Here is an 18,227-nt window from a genome sequence, read left to right as displayed (position 1 = left end):
AAAGACATCTGCACCCGAATGTTTATGGCAGCACAATTCACTATTGCAAGGATGTGGAAACAACCCAAGTGCCAGTCAATCCATGAGTGGATTATTAAAATTTGGTATATGTATACAATGGAATATTATTCAATCATAAGAAACGACAGTGATCTAAAACCTCTTATACTTTCCTGGATTAAACTTAAGCCCATTATCCAAAGTGAGGCACCACAAGAGCGGAAGAACAGGATCCATTTGTACTCACCATCAAATTGGTACTAACTGATCAACACTAGGGTGATCACATGGCAGTAATACTCTCCAGGGATTAGGGGGATGGGGGGGTAAACCCGCAACTAAAGGACACGGGGAGCATTGTAGGGGGGAAGGGCATGCCTTTAACCCTCGCTTGGGTGAGGCAAAGACATAAAGTATAACCAAAATGTTTGTACTCTCATAATACCCTGAAATAAAAAAATAAAATAAAATAAAATAAAGCACTTTTCAACTCGAGACAAGAAAATAAAGAAAGAGCACCATCAGAGATATATGTCACTACTTTTCCTTGCATCATTCCCCCAACTAAGACAGCAACTTTTTGGCACTCAGATAAAGAATATTGTGGCTTGGTACATTTTCACTGCCTAATCCACTCTCTGCATGCATGAGCTATTGCTGTACAAGACATTTGTAATTCAACTGCCTCTAGATCTGGGAGAACCTGCATCTGAAGAACAGGAAACATTGTCTTCCCTAGGTCCTCCTTGAAAAACAAAACAAAAAAAAAATCACAAAAAAAAGGAAACATTGTCTATGTGTACTACTGGCTAGGCACTGCACTAAGTATTTGATGTTGGCTCACTTAACTCTGATAGCAATCACACGAAGTGAATATTTTATCCCCATTTTACAGATTAGGAAATATAGGCTTAATGACTTAACTAAGTTCACACAGCTAGTAAATGGGAGAGCAAAGATATGAACTCAAGCATGTCTGGTCCTTTCTAGCGTAATACCTCTGGAAGCTAAGGGCCTTCTAAGCACATCAAATAAGTTTCAGTGGGAAAAGAAAATTCTCTCTTCTAGAATAGCTTCCAGGATTAGACTTGACTATTGAGGAACAAGGGGTTTGAGACCTAGCCCCAAATAAAGTGACTCCCCAAATTCCACCATTTAGTATGGCTGCATCTGAGCTTCCACTTCAGCTCTTTTGATGGCTATAATTGCTTCCTGACAAGATAAACAGACCACTAACCCCATACCATGCAGGCTCCAGATGTGAATCTGAACTTAAATTTAGATGTGCTTTTCCTTCGCTTTTACTGTAAACATAAGAGTTCTTACATTTAAATTTTTAATAGCTGATGAATAACTGATAAAAATGTATAAGGGCTTCAGCTCTTCAATTAACTTCTGATAATAACTTAGACTTTGAATAGTTTTCTCATAGTGCATTTCATTCCTTTCCCTAGATTATACACCTATATTTCATCCAGAAATAAGAAGACTGGACTATACTTATTGGACTAGTAAATTGCCTGGTTTCCCCAATTGTAGTTTGGGTAAACTGCAGGATGTAGGATCAAGTAATCCTGACCTCTTGCTGGATAATTCAAGGTACACACACATTTCTAACATAAACGGTTCTCATTTTCTTTACAGTAACTCTGCAGGCAGAAAATATAATAGACCCTCAATATAGAAAAGCCACAATGGTATAGTGGAAAAACTATGAGTCTGGGTGCCAGACAGACCTGGGTTTAAATATCACTTCCACCACCTGCTAGCCATGATCCTGAGAAAATTACTTCGGCTCGCTAGGTTTCAGTATCCTCCTTTATAAAATGGAGATAACCACTACGGGTGATACATAGGGACAAAAGCATGACATCCCCAACATGGAACTGCTTTCAGAATGAGATTAGGAAAAATCATGTTATAATGGCTGTCTGGCCAACCACAGAAATGACACAAACCAAGCACAATTTGTAAATGTTTGAGGAGATTTGAGGCCTAGTCCCAAATAAGGTAATTAGGTTTGGGTCTCAGAAAAGCACATCTGAAACTATAAAAAATAACCCTTATATGAAATCAAGTATAACCAAAGCTGAATCAAAAATGTGGCATACAGGCTGGGCGCAGTGGCTCACGCCTGTAATCCTAGCCCTCTGGTAGGCAGAGGCGGGTGGATCGTCTGAGCTCAGGAGTTGGAGACCAGCCTGAGCAAGAGCGAGACCCCGTCTCTACCGAAAATAGAAAGAAATTACTTGGACAACTAAAAATCTATATAGAAAAAATTAGCCGGGCATGGTGGCACATGCCTGTAGTCCCAGCTACTCAGGAGGCTGAGGCAGGAGGATCACTCGAGCCCAGAAGTTTGAGGTTGCTGTGAGCTAGGCTGATGCCACGGCACTCTAGCCAGGACAACAGAGCCAGAGTCTGTCTCAAAAAAAAAAAAAAATGTGGCATACAGTCTAAAAAAAAGTTAAAAAGAGAAATACTTAGATCCACATAGTCATAAAAGGTTTCCCCAATAAAAGAAAAGCCCCAAAGTCAGTCTTTTGGTGAAGCACCACTAAAACTGTCCAGGGCTAAGAGTACCTGACCCATGAACATAAACCTCTGGTCCATGGGCAAGTATAGCACTAGAGTGTCATGAACATCATCTTTTAATATCTCACTTCCCTTTGCTCTGGGGTCCTATGCTCACTAAGAAGCTTTCTGTTTATTCTATTTATATTTGCTTTCTCATATACCTTTATTACAGGCAGATGTCCTAACCAGCTAACATGAATCGTGTGGTCCACTAGGTATTTATATTTCTCCATATAAACTAATAAATTAGTATTCCAGTTAATACATTGGACCCACAGGAGTTTGGTTTTTACAAATCTATCTCCCTTTGGTATACTCACAAAATTAAAATTCAGAAGCAAGACTTTAAAAGTTTGACATGGTCTTTCTCTCTCTCTCTCTCTCTCTCTCTCTCTCTCTCTCTCTCTCTCTTTCTCTCCCCCCCTTCCCTGCCTCCCTCCCCTTTTGCCCTTCTACCATGACATGATGCACCATGAAGCCCCTTGTCAGATGCTGGCCTCTTGATCTTAGATTTTCCAGACTCCAGAACCATGAGCCAATAAATTTCTATTCATTATAAATTACCCAATGTAAGGTATTGTTATAGCAGCACAAAACAGACTAAGACATATATCAACACACAAAACATTTTTATCAATCCCCTATGACAAAGCAACTATTATTGTGACTTCTACTATAGTTAGTTTTGTCTATTGTAAAATTTCATATAAATGCAATAATACAGGATGCATATTTTGTATATTTCTCTTACTGAGCATAGTTTTCAGTTTTATCTATGTTTTTGCATGTATTAGCAGATAATTTCTCATCACTAAGTACCCCATTGCATGGATAAAACTATTTATCTATTATTCTATTGATGAAAATCAAGATTGTTTCTAGTTTTTTGGCTATGATAAATAAAGCCGATGTGAATTTTTTTTTGTAGAAAGCTTATTGTGGACAAATGTTTTCATTTCCCTTGAATCTATATCTAGGAGTAAAATTGCTGAATCATAGAGTAGATGGGTATTTAACTTTTTTAGAAACTGACAGTTTTCTAAAATGGTACCATTTTACATTTTCACTACCAGTATATGTGAGTTCCAGTTGTTCTATGTCCTTTGACAAATTAGGTGTTTTCTCTCTTTTAGATTTGATAAATTGCATTCTGGTAGATATGTAAGTAGATATCTCAAGATACATTTAATTTGCAATGTCTTGATGAGTAAAGATATTAAGTACCTTTCATGTGCTTATTACCCATTTGCATATATTCTTTTCTCAGGTGTCTGTTTAAATCTTTTACTAATTTTCTCTTGGGTTGTTTGCCTTTTTATTATTGAATTGCAGTATTCTTAACATATTCTAAATACAATAGGAGTTATCTTCTTTTCTTAATTTGCTGATAATTTTATGAATGGATATTGAATTTTCTTAAGTGTTTTTTGTGTTTCTATCAAGATAATGTTTTTTTTCTTTTTAATTTGTTAGCATAGTTAAATATATTGTTTTCAGATGTTAAATTGATCCTGGGTTCCTGGGATAAACTCAAATTGATCTTAGTGTATTATCTTTGTATATATTGATGGATTCAATTTTTTTAAATTTTGGTTAAATTTTTTTCATCTTTTTCCACGGGAAATATTGCTCTATAATTTTTTTTTTGCCTACGTCTTGTCCCATTTTTCAATTAAAGTTATAGCAGCCTCAAAAAATGTATTGGAATTATTCCTGTGTCCAGTATTTTCTAAAGTAATTTGTTTACAATTGGTAAAATTTCTTCTTTAATGATAAAAATAACCAAGGAAACCATATGGACCTGGAATTTTCTATGTGGGAAATTGTTTAATTACAAATTCCATTTCTTTAATAAAATACTACTTAGATTTTATATTTTATCTTAGTCAGTTTTGGTAATTTGCATCTTTCAAGGAATTTGTCCATTTTTCCTAAACAATAGCACTCATTGGCATTAAGTTGTTTATAGTATTTTACCATTATCTTTTTACTATCTTCAGGATCTATGGTAATGTTACATATTTTATTTCTGATATGTTCTTATTTTCTTAATCAATCTGTTAAGTAGATAGGGATTCCGGCTTGGCTCATAGGGACAAAGGTGGGTGCCTTACCTTGGTGCTACCTCAGCAATTGCCCCACCTAGGAAGAAGGGCAAGGGTCTTCTTGGTGCTGCCTGGCCTTAATCCTACCCTGAGCAACTGCCACACCCAGGGGAAGGAGGAACCCCTGCTAATCTGCAAAAGAATGCAGGCCAGGCAACACAGGCACAATAGAATTTGGAAAGTGACCTGGAGTAACCTAAGGCTAATTATCATGTCGTTAACTGTCCATCAGAGTGGTTCAGTGGTTACATCTGAACCCCGGACCATAATCAGAGACCCTTTTGTTATGAAAGAGGGGTCCTTTCGTCATTCTGTAGTGAATGTATCTTGCTCTTGCTCTGTAAACAAACTATCTTGCCTTTCCTCAATAAACTTCGTTTCACGCGTTAAAAAAAAAAAAAGGTTAGGTCAGGCATGGTGGCTCTTACCTATAATCCTAGCACTCTGGGAGGCCGAGGCGGGAGGATCGCTTGAGGTCAGGAGTTTGAGACCAGCCTGAGCAAGAGCAAGACCAGTCTCTACTACAAATAGAAAAAAATCAGCTGGACGTGGTGGCACGTGCCTGTAGTCCCAGCTACTCAGGAGGCTGAGGCAAGAAGATCACTTGAGCCCAGGAGTCTGAGGTTGCTGTGAGCTAGGCTGACACCCCAGCACTCTAGCCCAGGCAACAGAGCGAGACTCTGTCTCAAAACAAAACAAAACAAAAAAAAGTTAACAAAAACCTAATATTGCTCAGTATGTGAGGAAACAGCAAATTCTCAGGTCTAGAAACTCTTTTGGAAAAGATTTTGGCAATGTTATCAAAATGCATGCACTCTTTTACCTAAATAATCCTCCTTTTAGGAATTTAACCCTAAGAGATAATTACACAAATAAAAATGTAAAGATGTTCATTAAAGCACTGTTTGCAATAATTAAAAATTAGACTTTTGGGTTGTTCTCATCAATAGGACACTAAATAAGTCAATTATGGCCTAATGTGTAAGTTGATAAAAAATGTACTATGCAGTCAATAGAAAGGATGTGGCTCTATATTTATTGACAATGGAAAGATATGCATGATATACACATTAAGTGAAAACAGCACATGTAGTAGAATCCCATTTCTACAAAGCTGCATACTTCTAAGCACCACATGCAGTTGTTTCCCTTGTATATTCTACAGAACATTATATTCTCCTAAGTTCTTCTGTGGTCTATGAAATGCTACATATTATAATCAATCATCTTTTGGAAAGTCACAATGCCCTTTAACACAGTGAATACTCTTAAAGCCATTGTTTTAATCTCGTTTACCATACCATTACCCAAAGTAACCTCACCATAGAATCCTTTTTCACATACTACCTTTTAAAATACAAAGCAAAAATAAATAAAAGAAAATGTGAAGCAACTAGTTAGAAAACCCTTTGGGAAACACAAGCATCACAGAAGTAGTAGAATATTCACCAGAATGTTTATAATGTATCTATTTATAGCTATTTTTTTACCAGAAATACACACCATCTTTATAAAAATAGCTATTTATGAAAGAAAAAAATCTAGACATGCAAACAATGATGAACGCCATATATTGAGAACCTACTCTGTATCAGGCACTACACCAAGGGCTTTACCTATTCTGAAAACATGGATTAAATGGCATGAGAAGAAAACAAGACTCAGAGATCATGCGACTTACCTAAGCCCTGAATTTGAATCGCAGGTCTGTCTGCGATTGTCTGTGTTCTTTTTCACTACACTATCTGTGTCTCTTCCATAACATATTCTTCCTTGAAAGTCCCACTTGAGCAGCCAGCCAGCCTGCGAACCCCAGGAGATGCCCCCCTGGTTTCCAAAGTACCTCTTTCAAACCTCAATAAGAAGTAAGAGAAAGTAAAGTACCTGGCACAGTATCTGAAATGTAGTAGATTTAATACAGTAATTCCTTTAATGATTATCCATTGAATTGTTTGAACAGAAAGAATTTACCTGCTTTCTTGGGCTCTTAGCTGTGTTATATAACTTTAAATTGATGAAAATTTAAGCTTTAATATTAAGTATATGATATTTATATACTTGACTTGGAAAAAAATTAATACGATAGCATGGAGTACTTACTTCAAACTTCACAGAATAAGTCACATTCAACTTATTTGTATATTCTCCAGGAATTTCCACAGGGGGTCCATTACAAGTTAGGTGGTTTTCATCTGAATGCTTATAGCTAATAAAAGAAAAAAAAGGAAGGAAAGGACACTTTTATATAAAACTGTCTTTGTAAAATTTCCAATTCATGGCTATTCAGGCAGGTAATAGTAGGCTAAAAAAAATAGGCCTCCCGTTATAGTCTGCATTAGAAGTCTTTTTTTTTTTTTTTGAGACAGAGTCTCACTGTGTTGCCTGGGCTAGAGTGCCATGGCGTCCTAGCTCACAGCAACCTCAAACTCCTGGGCTCAAGCGATCCTCCTGCCTCAGCCTCCCAAGTAGCTGGGACTACAGGCATGCGCCACCACGCCCGGCTAATTTTTTCTATATATTTTTAGTTGTCCGATTAATTTCTTTCTAATTTTAGTAGAGACGGGGTCTCGCTCTTGCTCAGGCTGGTCTCGAACTCCTGAGCTCAAACAATCCTCCCGCCTCGGCCTCCCAGAGAGCTAGGATTACAGGCGTGAGCCACCGCGCCCGGCCTAAAAGTCTTTATGATTTAAAATACTTTTGTTTCTAAACGTCCCCAACACTTAAATGAGACTCAATATACTACCCCAAACTGAATACTTAAGAACTTCCCTTTTGCCTACAGACAGAAAGAAAAAACAAAAAACCCTTCTATAAGCAAATGGCTTAATTTTTCATCTTTCATCTCATCCCTCTTCAATATACTAAATAACCTATCTTGTAACCTCAGCAGTAGGGCTAGAGAATTAAATAGATGAAGCAAAAATCATACTTATAAGCACCCAGAGATTTGAGGGCCACTGTGTATAAAGCACCATCCTTAGTAATGAAAGATACTGAGAATATAATCTATATGAACATTTTATCTGAAAAAGAGAACATTAAAAATAGGAAAAAACTGGAGAAGTATGAAACTATACAGGACTGATAGAGCTAGCAAATGCCTGGTCAAGGGTAAGAAGACTTTTTTATTACTCAAAAAGTAAAAGAATAATAAAGGGGAGATAGGAGAAAAATCAAAAGGAGAAACATGATGCATCCCTTTGGATTTATTTATTCAGCATAGAATTTATCCCTTGGCCTGCATCTAATAAATAACATGCAATCCTTATGGTATTGTTGTCTATACATGTGTAGGCACAATAAAACTATTTGCTCACAGTTGTTAAGATTATTGATGCAGGGCCGGGCGCGGCGGCTCACGCCTGTAATCCTAGCACTCTGGGAGGCCAAGGCGGGCGGATTGTTTGAGCTCAGGAGTTCGAGACCAGCCTGAGCAAGAGCGAGACCCCCGTCTCTACTGAAAATAGAAAGAAATTAATTGGACAACTAAAAAACTATATAGAAAAAATTAGCCGGGCATGGTGGCACATGCCTGTAGTCCCAGCTACTCGGGAGGCTGAGGCAGGAGGATCGCTTGAGCCCAGGAGTTTGAGGTTGCTGTGAGCTAGGCTAACGCCACGGCATTCACTCTAGCCCGGGCAACAGAGCGAGACTCTGTCTCAAAAAAAAAAAAAAAAAGATTATTGATGCATACCTCTTTCTATTAATTTTTATAACCCTAGTATCTGATACATAATATGCCCTTATAAGTGCTTGTAGAATGAATGAATTCTATTTAGAGCCAAAACACATTTTAAAGCAGCTATAAATTAAAGAAATAAAAATTTTTAAGGCTACAGATCAAAAGTTAACCCTAAAGAGAACAATTAAATTACTCCATGATAATGCATATCAAGGTTTATTGTGCAAGTACGGGCCTTAAATCCAGTACAGAAAATGTCTGCATTTCATATGAGAGAGATCATGCAGCAAAAATTAAGAGCTCTAACCAAAGTAGAATCCCTATATTAAACCACTGGCTTTACACATGGGCTGCAAAAGGCCTTAAAGGCCATTTTCAGAACATTGTTTTTACTCTAAGTGAGATGGAAAGAAAGTTAATGGAGGGTTCTTAGCAGAGGATTAAAATGAGCTGTCTTTTCAAAGGAAATGCTCTGAATGCTGTATAGGGAACAGACTGCTAGAAGACAAGGGTAGCAGCAGGGGGACCAGCTAGGATTTTGCAATGATCCAGGTGAGGGAAAATGATGTCTTGGATGAGGTGATAGTGGTAAAGATGACAGGAAGTGGTGGATTCTGAATATATTTTGAAGAAACAACCACATGGCCTGCCAAAGGATTGGACTGGATGTGGGGTATGAGTGAAGAGTGATGCCATGGTTTTGGTGCCTGAATAACTGGAAGGATGTAGTTGCCACTTACTGAAATGGGGAAGGCAATAGGAGAAACACATCCAAGTGGATGTGTCAAATACAGCTAGATATACAAGTCTAGAGATCTAAGAGCCATCATGGTAAAACCATGCAACAGGATAAGATTACCAAGGTGTGAGCATAAATAAAGAAGAGAAAATGTTCAAAGATTGAGTCTAGGGGCCCTCTCATACTGAGAGGTTACGAAATGAGGAGGAACCTAAGAAGTGACCAGTGAGATAGGACAAGACCAAGAAAGTATGGTAACCTAAAAGCCAAATGAAAGCAAGTATTTTCTTTTTCTTTTTTTATTTTTATTAAAATTTTTTGGGGGACTGTTCCTTTGCCGCCATGGCCGCTGGTCCCGGCGCTGCCCAGGAGATGGAGGAAGCAAGTATTTTAAAGAAAAAGAGATGATCAACTATGTAACAGCCAGGGAAATTAGCCAGGCACAGTACCTAAAAGAAAACACAAGACTGTAGGCCTAGAAAACAATTCGGTCTAACTCACTTCTACGACATTGGGCAGGATTGTTTAATTCTACAAAGGATGAATTATAACACAGTCCTTGTCCTCAGGGGGCTCACATAAATGACCTTTACAGGGATTAGACAAAAGTCTTATTGTATGTACACATAAGCTATTACTGTGGGCAGTGTAGAATAAATACAACTCTAAAAAATTATTATCCTGGCTTTTGTCTTCTATCTGGGACTGAGAATATGAGATGTGACTATAAAGCATTAAGTTTAATTTTCATATAGGTGGTGAGATTAGCTTCCTGTATGATAATACTTTGTATGTTTACTAAGTTTCTAATCAAATCACTTCATACACTTCAAACATGAACAGTCATCCTGAGTCAGAACTCAGAGTCCATCATCCTAAAGTTCTGTTTCCAGATATCAGAAGTGACATAAAAAGCACAGGGGATTATCCTTGACGATAGTAAGGTATTTCCTTACCTCTCTTTTTTTTTTTTTTTTTTTTGAGACAGAGTCTCACTGTGTTGCCTGGACTAGAGTGCCGTGGCGTCCTAGCTCACAGCAACCTCAGACTCCTGGGCTCAAGTGATCCTCTTGCCTCAGCCTCCTGAGTAGCTGGGACTACAGGCATGTGCCACCATGCCCGGCTAATTTTTTCTATATATTTTTAGTTGTCCGATTAATTTCTTTCTAATTTTAGTAGAGATGGGGTCTCGCTCTTGCTCAGCCCGTTACCTCTCTTAATAGTTATGTTTACTCCTGTTATTCATAAATATGCCCTAAACCTTTTAATTCCTCTTTTATTTCCTATTTGAAACACCTTATAGAGATAAAGAAGCTTGAAAATTTTTAACATAGCCACTAATTTCAAAAGAATATCCTTTTACTAAGATCAAACAGAATTGGAAATATCTAATCATCAGGGAAATGTAAATCAAAACCACAATTGAGATATCACCTCACACCTGTTAGAATGAGTATTATCAAAAAGACAAGAGATAACAAGTGTTGGTGAGAGTGTGGAGAAAAGGGAATCCTCATACACTGTTGGTGGGAATGTAAATTAGTGCAACTATTTTGAAAAACACTATGAAGGTTCCTCAAAGCACTAAAAATAGAGCTACTATATGATCCAGCAATCCCACTTCTGGGTATATATCTGGAAACAAAATCCATATCTCAGAGAGATACCTACACTCCTTTGTTCATTGCAGCATTATCCACAATAGCGAAGATAGGGAAACAGTCTAAGCGTCCATTTATGGATGAATGGATAAAGAAACTGTGATACATACACACACACACACATACACAATGAAATATTATTCAGCCTTTAAAAAAAGTTTTAAGAAAGAAAAAATTACTGCCATTAGCAATGTGGATGAACCTGGAGAACATTATGCTAAGTGAAATAAGCCAGCCACAGAAAGAAAATGCTGCATGATCTCACTAATACACGGAATCTTTAAAAAGTTAAATACCTAGAAACAGAGTAAAACAGTGGTTACCAGGGGCAGGGAGGGGGAGGAAATGTGGAGATGTAGGTCAAAGGGTACAAACTTGAAGTTATACAGGGTTAATAAGTGTGGACATCTAATGTACAGCATGAGGGCCATAGTTAGTAGTATTGTACTGTACACTGAAAATTTGCTAGGAGAGTAGATTTTAGGTGCTCTTACCACAGAAAAGCTAACCATATGAGGTAATGGATATGTTAATTTGCTTGACTATAGTAATAATTTCCCTACGTAGATGTATATCAAGATATCATCCACATCTTAAATATATACAATTTTTAAAAGTTTTACTGGGAAAAAGAAATTTATGACATAAAAAATGATTTGGAAAGTACCAGTGTTCTTAACCATTTGGGGCCTGTTTACCTAACGAAATCTATGGATGCTTTCCCCTAGAAAAATATACATGAATAAAAATTTCCAGGGGTTGATGCATCAGGTTCCACATTTAAAACTCCTAATTCAGCCTTCTCATTTTACAGATGAGGAAATTAAGTCTGCGAAAAGTCAAGTTAACCTACTCATAATCAAAAGCTTGGCACAATACATTCTCTAATTGTTCTTTCCCTTTGGCCATCAGTCGTTAAAAATGGAACAACCTGGGCTAAAATAAAATAGGACTGTAAGCCTAAAACAATGAAGTTTCATTCATTTTGATAAACTCAGAGTTGACTTCCGAAATGAAACCAGCAGGAATGAGACTAAAATCCAAATTTCCTAATTCCTTGTTCTGTGGTCAGAAAACTATACCACACCTGCTCCTTTAATATGCTTCACTTAAGTTTCAGGGGATAATTTCCTCCATCCTGATATTTCAGGTTTTATAATACTTCACCCATAATGAATCATGATTTTATATATTGTGTGATATATTTCCTTCCTTACTTTTATTAATCGAAGAGTACTAATCTTATTCTATAGTGTAAAGAATACTAGAGTTGGAACATTAACAGTCACCTGTCCAATCTACCCAAAGCAGAATTGCCCTTTACAATTCATTGGGCACTTACTTGGAACTGGGCACTATGCCCAATGTCTAATTGTGCCATCACTAAGAGCTGAGTCGTCCAGGTTCTTCCTACCATATGTCCACAAAGTACTCACTAATCCTTGAGGTTGTTTATTCAACTGTTAGAGGACTCTGATCATTAGCAGACTTAGCCGATACCTTCCTAATAGACTTCACTGGTATTACACTTGTCCTCTGAAGAAACACAAATCTATATCTAACCCCTTTGTCATATGACAGCAACTAAATGAAGATAGTTAGGATACCCTCATTAAGTTTATTCTTTCCCAGACCTGTCAGTTCTTCCTCACATTACATGGTATCCAGATGCTTACTATAGGTAAAAGGGAGTAAAATTGCCCATTTGATCTTTCAAAATGTATGTCTAAGGTTCTATCACACAGGTATCCTAAAAGTCAAATTTCTAATTGAGAATTTCTACATTTTAAATTAATTTTTAAATCACTGGAGCTAATGAAAAAGAAACTCTGTAACATCACCTTTTCGGGTCAAGTCTGGCAGTTACCAATCTTGCAATACCCCAATTTGTATCACTTTCCCTGGGATTTGAAATAGTAATGTCAACATGGTTGAAAAGGTAGAAAGTATTCTTTTTGTTGAATTCAGACTACAGAGAAATAAAGAAATTTTAAAGTTTGAGCTTTTCCTAGAAACTAAAAATCTAAAATGTGGTCATGGAATAAAAATGAGATATACTAGTTCTAAGAAAATTGAGCTATAAATTAAGCATACTGAAGAATATATGTGTTTTTTATAAGAGTAAAACTGCAACCATGAGCATTTAGCCTATAATTAAGATGTTAGTTAATTCTATAGTCTTAAATAGTTGTTACAAATATTGCAAAATTGTAAAATTCATAATGCACATATTTTTCAGGGTTTTAACCACACGAAGGTGTGAAGTATAACAAATTAACTAATAAAATGTTATCAGAATATAAAGTTTAAGCATATCAAGAATTTATCTATGGCAAAAGTAAGGAAGCAATGAAAAATAGGAGTAAACATTTCAGAATGTTAAGTGATTTCTCTGGGTGGTGAGGTTATAGTCAATAATTTCCCTTTTATTTCGTCATACTTTTCTGTACTTTCCAATTTTTCTATGAGGATATATTTAAATTTATAATCAGAAGCATCAAACTGACAAAAAGTGAATTTAATGCTCCCTACCAGCCAAGTGTTAGGCAGTTTACTCCCTCATAGCCACAACTTTGAAGATAATTATCCAAATTTCCTAAATCAATGCTTCTTAAACTTGAAAGCTCATACAAATCGCCCAGGGATCTTGTTAAACTACAGATTCTGATTCACTAGATCTGGGGTGAGGCCTGAGATTCTGTATGTCTAATAAGCTCCCAGGTGATGCCAATGCTCCTGGTCCCAGATCACACTTTGAGAACCACTGCTCTAATCCAGAAGAAAGAACACTGTTGACTGCTCTTTTCTCGTGGGAGTGGTTAAGGAAGAGTGAACAACTATTCTTTCATGGAGATTTGGGGGAAGTTTTGCAATAAGAGTTATTATGGGTTGGCTTGTATCCCATAAAAAGACATGTTGAAGTCCTAATCCCCAGTACCTGTGAATGTGACTTTATTTGGAAACAGGGTCTTTGCAGATATACTCAAGTTAAAATGAGGCCATTACGGTTGGCTCTAATCCAATATGACTGGTGTCTTTATAAGAAAAGGAAAAGACCATGTGAAAACAGAGACACACAGTGCCATATTATAACAGAGGCAGAGATTGGAATGATGCAGCTGCAAGCCAAGGAACACCAAGGATTGCTGGCCATCACCAGAAGTCAGGAGAGGGCATGCAACAGATTCTCCCCCAAAGGCCTCAGAAGGAACCAATCCTTCCGAAGCCTTGAATGTGGACTTCTAGCCTCCAGAACTCTGAGAGAACAAATTTCTGTTGTTTTAAGCTACCCAGTGTGTGGCATTTTGTTACAGCAGTCCTAGCACACTAATAAAAGGGTTAGGAATATAAGCTTTGCAATCAGACAGCCATTCACTAGCTATATGATCATAGACAAGTCATTTAACCTCTGTAAGACTCAGTTTCCTCATTTTAAAAAGGGAGATATAATAGAATTGTTCACAGGATTGCTGAGAGAATTAAATAAAATAATGTATGTAAAGTACTGAGTAAAGTGCTCGGCATAGGAAGTCTTGAATAAATGTTAACTAATATGTCACCCAGGCCTTCAATCTTCATAAAATGAGTATAAATGAGCCTTGTCAATTACCATGTTGAGTAATCTACAACATATAGAACTCAGATTAAAAATTATGGCTCTGCAAATGTCTGAATTGAGGGTGATGGCCCTGAAGGAATTTTAGAGATCATTTAGTACAGTGATGATAAAGGAGAGGGTAAGAGTGACCCCGTGGGGGTATCAGAATCAGTGTGGGGTGGGGAGTAAATATTGTTCACTGTAGTACTGTCCATAATTGCAAAAAACTAAAAACAAACAAAAATGTCTATCAATCCAGTTAAAGAAATTATGGTATAAGCATACAGCGAAATAAAATGCAGCTAGTAGATTTGTATGTACCGGTCTGGAAGTACATCTATTTTGTATACTAATAGAGAGAAAAACCACAGCATTGTGGTTAAGGATACAAATCCGCAGTCAAACTGCCTAGTTCAAAGTTCAGGCATGTCCTGTACTAACTTGAGTGAGCCTGGCCACATTGTAATGAAACCGCTCCTGAATAATGGGATACAAGGCAAGAACTACGGTAAAGGTCTAGCTAAAAATAATGCTAATAATTAGTTGCTGTCCCACTGTTTGCTTCTCTATAATTGCCACTCCAGAGCCATGCAGCTGGTGGTCATAAAGATTCTTAACTTTCTCACCATAGTTAGTGTCCATAAAGATTCTTAGCTTTCTCCATAGACAATATCACCTTTTGAAACCTAGTGGTAGTTTCTGAGATATCTTTCAGGTCCTGCATTCCAGTGGAATGGCTGACCCACTCAGACCAGCAGCTGATTCCGAGGAAATGACTCAACTGGTCTTGTGATCCTCCATCCAAGAACCTGGTCAGCAAAGAAGATAATTTCTACAACCCTATGGTTCGACCTCAAACACAGCCAATTAGCAGATTCAATTGCCTCCAAACTGTCTTTAAAAACCCTGTCTCCCAAATTTTCGGGGAGGTGGATTTGAGAAATTTCTCCCATCTCCCCTCACAGCACTGTACGGAATAAAGACTCTTTCTCTCGGCCGCAAAACCTGCTGACTCAGCATATTGGCTTCTTGGGCAGTGGGCAAATGAACCTGGTTGGGCAGCAACAGTAACCTCTCAGTACGTAGTTTCTGTACATATAATACAGAGATCAGACTAGTACTCACCTTACAGGGTGCTGTGAAAATTAAATCAACTTGTGAAAAGTATTTCAACCACTGTTTGGCATTAAGTACTCACAATAATAGGTAAAGACCCTTTAGAGGCTTGGCGTGGTGGTGTGTGCCTGTGCTCCCAGCTACTCAGGAGGCTGAGGCAGGAGGATGGCTTGAGCCCAGGACTTTGAGGTTGCTGTGAGCTAGGCTGACGCCACGGCACTCTAGCCCGGGGGACAGAGCAAGACTCTGTCTCAAAAAAAAAAAGACCTCCAGATCTGGATCCTGCCTGTCTCTTCAGACTCATCTCCTGCCATAGCCTCTACTTCTAACCTGCTAAATCACTAAAGATAGTTCTTTATTCTGTGCTCCTATAGCACTCAGCACCTATCTCTGTTGTCACTTACAACAGACTGTGATCAGTATATTTACATGTTTACATCTCTTAGTAAATTTTGTTCCCCAGCCACCGCGCCTGACCCTAACATAGCCTTAAGTGGAGTCTGAAAAGGAAAAAAGAAAATATCTGACAATGGCGGAGAATTCCAGAACTGATATAAGACACCAATGCATGAAACCCAAGGAATTATAAACAGGATTAAAAGCAAAAACAGGCTGGGCTTGGTGGCTCACGCCTGTAACCCAGGCACTCTGGGAGGCCAAGGCGGGAGTATCGCTTGAGGTCAGGAGTTCAAGACCAGCCTGAGGAAGAGCAAGACCCTGTCTCTACCAAAAATAGAAAAAATTAGCCGGGCGTGGTGGCACGCACCTGTAAGTCCCAGCTACTCAGAAGGCTGAAGCAGAAGGATCCCTCGAGCCCAGGAGTTGAAGGTTACAGCAAGCTATGATGATGCCGCTGCACTCCACTCTACCCAGGGCAAAAGAGAGACTCTGTCTCAAAAAAGAATCCATAACTGGACACATAATAATGAAACTGCATGAGACCATCTAAACTAACGAGGTAACTAAGAAGTAGGTAGAAATAAAAGGATTACAACAAAAATACAAACTCTTAAATATTAGAAGAATCACAACAGTAAAAATGTAGACCACATAAAGACTTTAAAAATAAAGACCATATTTCATAGAGTCTAAAACACCATTATTTTATGAACTGCTAACAAAAACACTGCCAGTTAAACTTTTTTTTTTTTTAATTTAAAGAGGTTTATTCTGAGCCAAACTTGAGGACCATGGCCAGGAGTCACACCCAAGAAGCCTTGAGCAAGTGGACTCACTGAGGTTGGGTTACAGTTTGGTTTTATACATTTCAGAGAGACAGGAATTACAGGTAAAGTTATAAATCAATACATGGAAGGCATACACTGGTTTGGCCCAAAAAGGTGGGACATCTCAAAGCAGGGGCTTACAGGTTATAGATGGTTTTGAAGACTCTTTGACTTGTAATTGGTTAAAGAAATGAAGCTTTGTTTAAAGGCTTGGAATGTTTTAAGATAAGACATAAGGAAGTTTGTTAATCAGACACAAGCTACTGGCCATATCTTTGTTGTGTAAATTGAGGACCAGCAGGTTTGTCTTGCATAGCCTTAGGCCTATTAATGAGTTACAAAGGATGTCTCCAAGAAGGGAGGAGGGCATGATGAGGTCTGTCTGACCTCCCTTCTCAGGGCTAGTAACTCGGTTTTAGGGTATCCCCTTGGCCGAGAGGATTCATTCAGTCAGCCAGTAGGGGGAGCCTTAACATTTTTAGTTCACAATTCGCCCCCCCGCCCCAACCTTTGGCCAGGATCTGCCAGAGGCAGCATCAATGGCCAAAGTCTTATTTTGTCCCATCCATTGCCTGGGTGGTGTGGCTACCTGCCCCAGGTCCATCCCGGCCCTCAGCAGGACCCTTGTAGCCAAGAGGACTGAGTAGCTGAAAGGGCTTATAGCCAATTAAATTAAATTAAATTAGGCCAGACAGCGCTGGAGGTGGACAGGCACTCATCAACCCTTTAAAACCTTCTAGACTGCCAGTTAAACTTTGACATGCCATTGACTGGAAGACACATCCTGGCATCATAAATGTTAAAATATGGAGAAATTTGAGTCTTAGAATTGTAACACAGGGAATGGCCTGGAAAAAACGGCAAAAATATTTTCTGTCTTTAAAATATCCTCCACTCCTTTTTGAGAATGAAAGCCTGCATCCCTGCCTCAGGCCAGTGGTTGGGAGGGGCAGGGTAAATCTTTTGTTATTTGTACAGGGGAGATGGCCCCAGCCCAGACCTGGTAAAGGGAGGTCCTGGGCGAAGGTCACAAGATAATCTTAAACCAAGATGGGATGATGAGAATAATCATCTGCAATTGAACAGTACTTGCCTGAAGCTGAGAACCCATCTTTTAAAAGCCCTGTATTTCTGCAAATGTTCAGGAAATTTGGATTTTGAGATGAGAAAGTCTGCCATGTTTCCTCCTTTGCCGGCAAAGAAAATGTCTTTCCTCCTCCCCAAAACATTTGTCCTCGTTCTTCTGATTCGGCCACATGGACAAGTGCCGAGTTTTCGGTAACAGATTCAACACAATGTGGAATATAAACATAGTGAACAAAGCATAAAATAATACAGCAGAACTGAGACCAAATGTCATACAAATAAATGTAAATGGGTTTTGTTCACCTATTAAGAGGAAAAAATTTTTAGAAGATATCACAAATAAAACCAACAATATGTTGTACGCAAGAGACACATCTAAAACAAAGAGATTATCAAAAGTTAAAAATGGAAGGATGGGGCCAGGCGCGGTGGCTCAC

General features: G+C 38.2%; 1 pseudogene; it reads right to left on the bottom strand.

Annotated features, from left to right (window-relative positions):
• LOC105819261 overlaps positions 1-18,227 on the bottom strand; it is an 85,689-nt pseudogene that overhangs the window by 52,067 nt on the left and 15,395 nt on the right.

The sequence above is a fragment of the Propithecus coquereli genome, unplaced genomic scaffold (assembly GCF_000956105.1).
Source record: "Propithecus coquereli isolate 6110/MARCELLA unplaced genomic scaffold, Pcoq_1.0 Scaffold478, whole genome shotgun sequence".
In the NCBI taxonomy this organism is placed as follows: Eukaryota; Metazoa; Chordata; class Mammalia; order Primates; family Indriidae; genus Propithecus; species Propithecus coquereli.
This window is presented reverse-complemented; position numbering and strand designations above follow the sequence as displayed.